The 12,091-nt window shown below is 31.8% G+C and overlaps 1 long non-coding RNA gene across 1 annotated transcript; it reads left to right on the top strand.

The window, feature by feature from the left end:
• The first annotated feature begins 3,169 nt into the window (after positions 1 to 3,169).
• On the top strand, positions 3,170 to 5,262 carry LOC133701147 (uncharacterized). The gene is made up of 6 exons (XR_009843517.1): positions 3,170 to 3,679; positions 3,773 to 3,911; positions 4,014 to 4,084; positions 4,160 to 4,432; positions 4,520 to 4,639; positions 4,737 to 5,262. It is a non-coding gene; the product is annotated as an uncharacterized LOC133701147 (long non-coding RNA).
• The last annotated feature ends 6,829 nt before the right edge of the window (positions 5,263 to 12,091 follow it).

Below are 12,091 nucleotides of genomic sequence, written 5' to 3' on the forward strand. Positions count from 1 at the left end.
TCATTAAATTTTGTCATTCTGAAGCATGTGGGAGTCATTTCTCATCAAAAAAGACCATTGCGAAAATCTTTCAAAATGGATTTTATTGGCCCACCATGTTCAAGGACACATATGCATTCTGCAAAACTTGTGAAAGTTGTCAAAAAGTTTTGCTTTTTAATTCTCGACTCAATTTATCTCTTGAAAAACTAAGATCAAGATGGAGTGGTCCTTTTATTGTGAAACATGTGTATCCATATGGGACCTGTGATATCGAGAATTCAAAGAATGACAATGTTTTTAAGGTAAATGATCATCGTTTGAAAGCTTACTTTGATAATTTTCCTAGTGAAAATGAATCCATTGGTTTGAATGATCCTGTAGATAAAAGTTGATTATTTTGTTTTTTTTTCTCACAATGTTTTGTGTTTCGTTTTGCTAGTTTCTCTAACCCCGGTCAAAAGGCATATAACGGTACTCCGTGACTTAAGTCGATTCTTTCAGTTTCCCATAATAACTGATATCTGTGTACATATTTGTGCAATTCTTTGCTCTTTCTCACTTCTTTAAAACTCTTCTCCAATTCTCATTTGAAAATGGACAGCACTCTTGAAAAATTGAAAAAGTACTTTCCCGCTTTACCTCAAAATGCGATTACAAAAATTTACCGTGCTAGGTGTGCAAGATTGAAGTTGTTAATGAATCATGGAATTCCTGAAGATATTCGCTGGCTGATTGAAGCAAAAGTCCGATTATCAGGTTTACAAACTCTCGCATTGTTATCACTTGGTTCTGCTCATATACTCATTTAACAAATATTCTTAAACCTTCATTTTCACACACACACTTTAACATATGATTGTGGGTTGCACATTGGATTATTACATTATTTATGTTCTTTTGTTAAAGGCAACAACTAAGGGATAGGGATAGTCTATAATTTGCAAAAAAAAACAAAAACAAAAACAAAAACAAAAAGAAATGATGATAATAAAAACGTAGATAAGTTTGATTTCGTAGCCTCCCTAACCTAAGCAATTAAGCCCGAATGGGTGTTTTAACACCTAATACCCTAAAGTCAACTGACTTGGGAGCTATTGGCCCAAAGCTTGTTACATGGGTTAAGGAGAAAAGCTTAAGGAAATCAAACATTGCACTATCTACGTATCAATATCTGCAACCCGAGTTACTAAGCTCGTAGGGGTGTCTCAACACCTAATGCCCTAAGATCAACTGGTCTGGGAGTCATTATCTGAAAGCTCGTTACATGGGTTAAAGATGCATTGTGTTTTAAGTTATATGTATACATATTAAAAAAAAAAGGAAAAAAAAAGAGAAAAAAATAATAAAATAATCCCAACCTAAGGAAGTTAACCTTAAACATTAGAACAAAATATTGTTTTCTTCCAATAAAAACCCCATCATCTATGTTTCATACATTGAGCACATAACAAGGAAGGTTTATTAATATCTTTTTAAGAGATATTGAGCAGATATATAAAATTTAATGAGAGTTTGTTTATCTGGATAGATTAATGGAAATTGAATGATGAATGTCTTGCTTTGTGGAATTTGCAAATTATTTTTCAATTTTAACGCTTTAATTACTAGGGACTAGTAATAAGCTGGTTGGGGGGTATGATAGTACTTAAAAGTGTATTTTTATCAAGGTTTTATATCATCATTTTGCACTTGAAGTATCAATAACTCCTTAACTAAAGCATGTTTTATAATAACATATCTAATTATATAAGATACCTTTAATTTATGGTAAATGTTCATCTTAAATGCAGGCCTATCACATAAATGAAAGAATTGATTGATGAGTTGAAGTACTGAAATTGAAAGGACAAAGAGATGGCCAAACTTAGAAAAGAGATGCTGGTGCAGTCTAAACTGGAACATTGTTTGGTAATTGGGTCAAGTCTGGAGCTATAGATCTTGGATTTAGGTCCATTTTATATGGATGGAAAGATAAGACATAGGCCTACAACTTGCATGTGGAGTCCAAGATTTAAAAAGGCCGTTTTCAAGTCCAAATTGTAGCAACAACGGAGAAGTCCGAATCTGTCCTATAGCCCAGACACTGTTCAGTGTTTAGCCCATATCTCGAGTTCTATAAGTCCAAATGGCCTCATCTTTTTTTTCCTGGAAAGCTGAGACAATTGTCTAGAACCTTCATAGGAGAATCTATTCAAATCCTGACGTTATCAATGATGTTTTTGGCAGACAAGAAGATAAGGATTGTCATCAAGTCAAGATGTGGCCACCCATTCATCAATTAGTCAACAAATCAATAGTTCTAAATTTTGGCCTATAAAAGGAGGTATTTGCCATGTATTTAGGCATCTAGGTATTCAGATCAAGATCATGCTCTTGCTTTCTCTCTTTGTATTTTTGTAATGTTTAAGTTTTGCTTTCATTAATATCTAGTTTATGCCTTTCATTTCCTTTTCTTTACTTAGTTAACTTTTTTTCTCATTTATGTTCTTATCTTGTTTATTTATGTTTCTTTCTTTCATTATGTGTAGCTAAGTTAATTATGTCAAGGTGAAAAAGGTACACTAATGGTGTAAGAATAAGTATAATATAAACTTAACATGGACCTTAATTTGGATACTAACATGGTTTATATTTGTTATCTTGTTCACTTTTAATTCTTTGCTTGTTAAATGGTTAATCTAGATTTATGTTGTATAACACTTGGTACAACAAATACTTGGCACTTTCATAGCCCATACTGTATGGTATAACCGACACCTGAGCTATGAAAGGAACTTGATTTGTTGTTAACATAAGTTATAATCATGAATGCCTGACAACATTTACAAGTATTAGCATTATTCGAATAAGATAACTAATGTAATCATGTTAACAATTTATAATCTGATTGAAACCTCCTTGTGTGTGGTTTATAATTGAATAATAAGAGTTTATACTATAGTTGTTTGAAATACCATTAGTGGATCCTCTAACCTTGACATTTGTTGTTATCATTGTTTAATCCTTACATTAATCTTCCATCTCAAAGTTCTCATCAACTTCTTCTTCTTCATCATCTTTATTATTATCATTATTAATAGTATTATTGGTATTATTATTATTATTATTACTATTACTATTACTATTATTAGTACTACTACTACTACTACTACTACTACTACTACTACTACTACTACTGTTGTTGTTGTTGTTACTATTATTGTTGTATTATTGTTGCTTATAATTTATACAATTAACCTCCATGTGGTTCGACCCCGGTCTTGCCGGGTTATTTATTACTTCGACACTCCTGCACTTGGGAGAAGACATCAATCTTTTGGTCGTGTCAATTGGATCGGGATGTGAAATAAAATTGAAAGTGTAATATGATTTTGTCGATAACTTGGGACCCCCTAGTATAGAGGAGACTATGTCGAATTTTTTTTGAAAATAATCGAAGTTAATTATGTAATTATTCGAATAAATTTGTGTAGATGCGTAGAATGAAATCTACAGCACGTTGTTAGAAGACGATTGAAGCTAGTTTTTCTAGCAGCGAGGAGGACGTATCCTTAGGTGCTGATCACGGCGAGGAATCTACGCCACCTTGTGATATTGCCTCTTCTAGCGCGGTTTCATAGCGCAGAAGCGATGTACCTTCATAGCGGGGTCAATTCACCCGCAAGTACTAGGCACAATGGAAGGATGACCTCTTAATGTTAGTTTGTTTAGGTTTTAGTTTTTTTATATATATACTTATAACATAATTTATGAACAACTAATTAATATTACTACTTTTATTTAATTTCAGGTTCACAAACATTGAGGCTGCAAGGACTATAACATTGGTGTTTAAATCATCGATGGAGATTCCATTGTTTCAATGGAGTCAGGTTTCCAGACATCCTAAGTGGAAACCTAATATCAATGCATGGTTTAAGTGATTTCAGGTCAGTGTTAATTTTTAATTTCTAGCTTATTTTTAATAAATGATTTTTATAATTTTATATCTTGTACTATTTTTATTTTATATAAATTATTTATATACACAGAACAAATTTGAGTGGGATAGGACGAACAACAATGTTGTGAGGAGGGTATGGGAGAATCACGCAGCAACTAGGTAACATCAAAAATAATATTTATTTTTGTTTTATAATTTTATGTTTTAAATTCATATTTGTTACTATGGAAGTAGGTTACGTGATTTTTGGTATAACACCAAAAAAAATCAAAAAGACATGCGAGGGATAATGGTCTTGAAGGATGGAATGAGGTGGCAGTTTGGCAGGAATTCAAACCACCATTCATCTCGAGGGAAATATGGACGGCATATATTGAGCACGTGACCTTAGAGCGGTTCTCACGACGCTCACAGTTCGGCGCCAACAACCAGAACCGGCAAATTCATGGTTCGGTGACCGCACACACTGGCGGATCCGTCCCATTCAGCGCACATGCAAAGCGGATGGTAAGATTAATTTTAATGAAATATATCGTTAATTAATTTGTCGTTTCTTATAATATATTTAACTTTCAACCTATTTTTTCCTTACAGGCTGCGTCTCTTGGACGTGAGCCAAGTCCAATGGAGTTGTTTGTAAAGACGCATGTGCAGAATCAAGACCGCCAAAAAAGGGTGCAGTAGTTCGTGGACAACCGTGCTCAGCACTTCGTGGTATGTTTGTTCATTCATTTTATTTTGTAAGTTATTATTTTCTTGAATTGCTTCTTGAATTGCATTTGATGATTTTTTTACCAACAAAATTTTCAAGAGACTTATAATAGCCGGTTGAGGGAGAGATATGGGGACAATCCTTCAACCCATCCAGATTTCGATCCAGATTTGTGGATGGAGGTGAGATCGTCTGGTGGACCCGATAAAAATTGAGTCTACGGGCTCTCCAACACTACGGCTGAAAACTTGCGTTCGACTCGTAGTGTCTCAACCGTTGGAAGCTCTCTATCAGTATCAAACACCCAGTCTGAGGAGTTCATTGCCTTGAAACAATAATATCAAAAACTCTCGACGAATTATGATGAGCTCTGTCAAATAGTCATGGAGATGAGATCAAATATGGGTGACGATACTTGTGCAGCTCCTTTTTGGCCGTATGGTCCCGGGAACAACCAGCCTCCTCCTTCTCCTCCAGCTCCACTGCTATTCTAGTTTAATTTTGTTTTTTAAACACATTAAATTTGTAATGAATATTATTTAACATTACTTTTATATTTTTAATGTTTAACCCAATTTTATTTGTTTATTAAGCTTTTTTACTATTAATAAATTATTTATATATATATTTTAAATACATACCGACGGATAGGCCGTCGGTAATTACCGTTGACATTGCAAACGGATTTATTCCGTCGGTAATGTTCCCACGGGAAACTTTTTTTTTGGCGCGCGTGTATCCGTCTGTAAGACCGTCGGTGGGTTTTTTTTATTTGCGACAGAATTAGCGATGGAAATGGGAGTTATTGACGACTGTTACACCGACAGATGTTTTCCGTCGGTGAGGCCGTCCATAATTATTTCACCGATGGAGTTAATTCCTGGCACTAACGGAAGTAGTCCGTCAGTAAAACTGTTTCATGGTGTAGTGATTTCAACGAAAAGATTTTGATTGAAAAGTTTTATATATATTAGGGGTGAGCAAAAAACCGGAAAACCGCTTTAACTGAAAAAACCGAACCGGTAAACAAAACCGATTAAACCGGTTAAAATATTTAGAAAAATGTCTGGTTTGGTTTGGTTTCCGGTTTTGATGTGCCTAAACTGGCCAACCCAAACCAAATCGAACCAGTTCAGTTTAGGAATGAAAAAAAATAAACAAACCAAGCGGTCCAACTCCAAGCCGCGAGCCGCCTCCTCCCATTAATTACTTTCCCTTTCAATAACCCTAGCACTTTCAATTTATCTTCTTTTCCTTTCACACAGTCGCCCCCTCCCCTCCAACCCTTTCAATTTTCATTCACAGACACAGTCGCCCTCTCCAATCATCCTTACTCCCATTAACAGTCGCCCCGCCCCCTCCCATTAACAGTCGCCTCCTCTTCACCAGTCAACAAGCTTAGGCTATTTTCGAATGACCATTCTTTGAATCTCGAAAAAAATTGTCGTGCGTGTGAGTGGCGAAACTGTTACCGCTTCCAGAGCTTCTTCAACCTATTGCTTTTATCAAAGCCGATTACATCGCTCAGGTAATTTTGTCATATAATTACAGATTTAATTAATTGTTGCTTGTTGATTTTATATTGTTTCTATTTTGATGTGTTAAACTGTTAATTATTTTAAACAATGTAAAAATAAAGGTGGATGAAAGAACACAATCTAGAAAGGAAATTGGAATCGTTGTCCCTGTCTCAGATTCTCAGAAGACGATCAATCGCAAACATTATGTCCTCATTTTTTTTTCTTTTCTTTCTTATTGGTAGATTGGAATTTGGAACTGCCAACAAGGTTTATACTAATGACATCCTAAAGTTCACATGCATGGTTAAGCCAAACAGGAATAGAAATAAAGAAAAGAAAAGAAAAGTTGAAAATGTAATTAAGTTCACATGATTATCTTTTGATTTGCATGTTCATTAATTAGTAATTGTGAATTATTAAGAAAAAATGTCATCTGCTTAGCGTGGTATACTTGTATGTGGGTCATATGCATAGTCAACTGCCAAAAATCACGATGGGAAACCCTTTCATTTCATTTATGTTATGTTATGTTCTATTTAATTTAATTTAATTTTATCTTGTCTAATTTCAAATCTAATCTGAAATCTCCCTCACAAACCTTAGAGAATCCTACCTACTTTCCAGTTTCCACCTTTGCTCGCCAAAATATAATTTTAATCTTAATAAAAAACTATATCTTAAAATCTTGATGGCTTACTGTGTTGCTATCCAACTAAGAAATTGACTCAAGTGACTTGGTGATATATAGTGGGGACATTCTATTTTAGACATGCAGCTTGTTGCTTTGTTTTACTTTCTTCTATAATCTATTTGAGAAAAATGTTGTTTATTTCTTCTAGACACTTTAGTCTTCCCAATTTCAGTAGTAACCAGCAAGCATAGAGGTTATGTTTTGGGAAGATGAACTATCTTTTTATTTGCAATGGTTGTGAAACTCTCTTTCTGTGTGTCTCTGGCTCGTGTGCGTGTGCACATATACACCTAAGCTATGTTACTGCTGGATTTGTGCTCTTTATTTATATGGCAAATTCTTATTCAAATCTTTGATATTTATCGCTAATGAAACTTCAATCTTGCCTCAGGTTGTCGACCAAGTAAAAATTTCTCCTACAAGTATACAATAGTGTCTTTCCTTACCTTCAGGTTAGCACACCTATTTTTTTATTGATTCTGTTATAGATGTTTTGCATTTCTTGGATGTAATTTTATTGTGGTTATATAATGATGCATACGGTTTCTCTATAAAATTCATATTTGAGATATGTATGAATAATTTATATGACAGTTGGTTAGAAGATTTATTATGATTTAACATCTGATTTTAATATGTGTTGTTACTGCAACATCTGATTTTATCATTTTAATATGTGTTGTTATGTGTTGTTACTGCAACATCTGATTTTATCATTTTAATATGTGTTGTTACTGCAACATTACTGTGTTTTTGTGTTGTTTGAAGCTGATTTCTTTTGAGTTCTTCATTGTTGTTGGCTATTGTTTTGAGTTCAACATGCAGAAATATTAACATGTCCTTAATTGTTAATTACAGATGGAAAACCTTCAAAATCAAAATGTTTTATTCACTGGCACTACCCCAACATCAACCAATGCCCTAGCTTCAAACACTAACCCAGGATCAACTACTGTAGGATCTGCCACGGATAATAAAGGTAAACAACCTCAAGTCCTTACATCAAGGAAAAGAAATGTTGATGATAAAAAAAGAAGTCACAAATTTGGGATCATTTTACAAAACTTGATGGTGATCCTTCAACCCCTAGAGCTGAATGTAATTATTGTGGAAAGGATTATGCATGTCATACTATTGTTAATGGGACAAGTAATATGTGGAGTCATTTAAAAGTATGCAAAAAGTTTCCTTTTCTAGTTGATAAGAAGCAAAATATTTTGGTATTAGAACCTAATAAAGCAGAGGGTGAATTAGGAGATTGAAGTGTGGAACTCTTAAGGCAATAGGTTATGATTATGATGAATGCAGAAAGACACTAGTAAAAATGGTTATAATTGATGAGTTGCCTTTTAATTTTGTGGAGGGTAATGGATTTAGATTATTTTCTAGGACCTTGCAGCCTAGATTTGACATTCCTTCTCGTTTCACTGTTATAAGAGATTGTTTAAAACTTTATATTAAAGAGAAGGAAAAATTAAAGAGAGCTCTTAAGGGTCAACGATTATGCTTAACAATAAATACATGGACATCAATCCAAAACATTAACTATATGTCCTTAACGGTTCATTAGATTGATAATAAGTGGAATTTGCATAAAAGAATTCTGAATTTTTGTTAAGTTTCCAATCATATGGGTGAGACAATTGGTTAAGTTATTGAGAATTGTTTGTTAGATTGGGGGATTGATAAACTTTTAACTGTTACAGTAGACAATGCAAGCTCTAATAGTGTTACTATTTCATATTTAAAGAATATGATAAAAGATTGGCCAACGAATATATTGTCAAATGAACATTTGCATGTTAGATGTTGTGCACACATTGTAAACCTCATTATGTGTGATGGCTTGAAAGAGATTAATGTTTCGGTTGTTAAGATTCAAAATGCAATTAGGTTTATGAGATCTTCACCTTCTAAGCTACTTGCATTTAAGAAGTGTGTAGAAAAGTTGCATATAGAGTGTAAGAAATCATTGTGTCTGGATGTTGCAACTCGATGGAATTCAACTTATCTTATGTTAGAAGCTGCTGAAAAGTTTGAAAAGGTGTTTGTGAGGTTAGGTCAAAGTGAACCTAAGTATATGAGTTACTTTTTGGAGGTTGATTCAAAGGGGAATAAAAAAAACATAGGGCCACCTAGTTTGGAGGATTGGGAAAGTGCTAGAACTTTGATGAAGTTTTTAAAGATCTTTTACATGGTTACATTGAGATTTTCTGGTTCATTGCATGTCACATCAAATTCTTTCTTCAATGAATTGATTTATATGCCTACAAACTTGTTGCAATTGTGTAAAAGTAGAGATAATATTTTAAGTGGAATGGCGATGAACATGATGTTAAAGTTTGAGAAGTATTGGGGTTCTGAAGCAAATTAGAATTTTTTATTATATGTGGCTAATGTTTTGGATCCACGTCCTAAGTTGAAATATGTGAAATTTTGTTTTGGTGAGTTGTATGATTATGACAAAGCACAATTGCTAACAAAGAAGGTGAAAGATAATTTGGTGAGTTTGAATGAGTTTTATTTAAAAGCCGATGAAGTGGTGGAAGATAATAGGCATACACAAGATGTTGATGATGCTATTGATGACATAGAGGTAGATGTTAATACTTTAGCTCGATTCAAAAGACACTTATAGGAGGAAGATAATATGGAAAATAGAAATGAGGTTGAGAGGTATTTGATTGATGGTTGTAAGGATCCTAATGATGATAAATTAGATATTTTATGTTGGTGGAAAATTAATGCTTCAAAATATAAGATACTTTCAAAAGTTGCACAATATGTTCTGGCTATTCCTATATCTATAGTGGCTTCTGAATCAGCCTTTAGTACAGGTGGTCGTATACTCGACCAATTTCGAAGTTCTCTATCTCCAGCAACAGTTCAAGCACTTATTTGTTGTTAAAATTGGTTGCATCATGGACCAATTCCAACTGATGATGGAACCTTGATTAATGATTTTGAAACTTATGAAAATCTCGAAGGAGGTAATTTTTCTTATAAACTTACACATTTTATTTTATAATTTATTAATCAACGTGTTTTTATTTTTTATTCTAACATGTTTAATTTTTTATTTTGTAGAATTCAGTGGAAAGTTGCATCTAGCAACAAATGATAATTAGTTCACAAGTTGATGCATTTATTCAAAATATATGGTAAAAATACTATTTTTTAATTTTGTATCTTCTAATTTAATTTATCATGTTATACTATAACAGTTAGGCTCTATATTTTGAATTTCAGGTATCAAAGTGGCACTATTGAGACGATGCTTCAATAACGAATTTTGAAAGGAGCTGAAAGTGCAATATTCTTGATGTGCTTTTTTATCAAGATGATGTGCAAATGAAGATTTATTTTTTTGGCTTGGATTTTTGTTATAATGTTTTTTGTTGTTTTTTTTTAAGCCTTTTGAAGACATTGGTTTGTAATTTGGATTAATTTGGATTTTAATTTATTGATGTGTGATTGTGTGTTATTTAAATTTTTTTGAAGCAGGAGAAAAAATTAGGAAGGTAAAAAATATATTGAACACAAAATTGATAATAACAATTTAATATAAATGAATATTTAGTGGCAAAAACATTAAATATACTTTGGAATCTTTTAAGAAAATTAGATATTATTAACATCAATTATAAGCCCATCAAAAATCCACTAAAAGCCCAATACGAAGCCCATTACAAAGCTAGAAAAATAACCATAGGTTTTTCCGGTTTTTGGCCTCAAAAACCGGACCCAAACCAAATCGAAACGGTTGGTTTAGACCGGTTCTAGTTCGGTTTGGATCCCTTTTTTTTTACCTTCTGGTTTGATTTTTTTTAAAGGTAAAAACTGAACCGAACCGAAAATGATCACCCCTAATATATATATATATATATATATATATATATATATATATATATATATATATATATATATAATAAACAATTAATATGATATAGGTCTATTTAAATCACTTTAAAAAATACTTATATTTTATGTCATTTTAAATAAATATAAAGATCCTTGTAACAAAAAAGGTGATTTTTAAATTAAAAGTAAAATAATATAATTTAAATTATTTCCAAGTGAATTTTTTAAAAAAATTGAATTTAATTATATATTTTAGCATTTTATTTTAAAAATAAAAATTATTAAAAATTATTAATTAAATTTAAATTTATTTATAAATTCAATTCAAGATATGATTTAATTTCAAACTTGATATCTACTATTCACAACGAATTAATTAGTAAAATTGAGCCTGAGTACGATTGTCATCCAACATGACACGTCATGCATGAATATTCAACCTATAAAGTCTTGGATCATCAGACCATGAGTCATCAATGCATGAACCCAATTGATAAATTATAATAATATGTTAGTTAGGCGTTTTGCGTTATACTAAAAAATACCTAAACGATGATAGTGTTTTTAAGAAAACAAAAAAATTCTGGATTAATGTTATTGATTTAACTAAGTTTAATAATTTCAATTAATTTAATAATATGATTAAAAAAAAGCCAACAACACTAAAAAAACAAAATGAAATGAAAATAACAAATAAAAAAATAAATATTTGTCAATATTATAAAAGATACTTTTGAAATATTTTTAAAATGTCTTAACAATCTTATCCGATAACAAAATAAAAAATAAATGAGAACTCGAAAAACTCACAAAGAGAAAAACAGAAATTTGAAGCTAAATTACCACCAAATTAAATGCTTAACGACAAATCAGGAAAAAATCAATATTAAAAAAATAAAAATAAAAACTCAACTCGAGTCAATATGCTAAATTTACTGCCTAATCGTAAAACCAAGATAACCACGTACAAAATAAATTGAATAAGAAAATGTAGGTCAATTTTTAGACAAACTAAATGGTGAAATGTTAAACTAAAAACAAAATCAATTAAAAAGACATTAAAAAAACTCGAGTCAATCTAGGTTATGAGATCATGATAGCTCCTTCATAAAAAAAAAAAAACAGGAAAAGTCATGAAGTTTAAGGTCCAATAACCTAATTTTGAAGGATAAAATTAAAAAAAAAATGAAAAAAAGACTGAAATCAAATCAGGTTAATTTTCAAAACTTATGATCAGGTCATGAGATCGAGATTACTCTATAAAAGGTAAACATTAAAAAATTATGAAGTTAAATCTCCAATCATCCAAATATCGAGAGATGAAATTGAAAAAAAAATCAATGAAGAAAAAGATAAAAAAAAAATCTAGTATAAAAATTAAA

The sequence above is a fragment of the Populus nigra genome, chromosome 1 (genome assembly GCF_951802175.1).
Source record: "Populus nigra chromosome 1, ddPopNigr1.1, whole genome shotgun sequence".
NCBI lineage: Eukaryota > Viridiplantae > Streptophyta > Magnoliopsida > Malpighiales > Salicaceae > Populus > Populus nigra.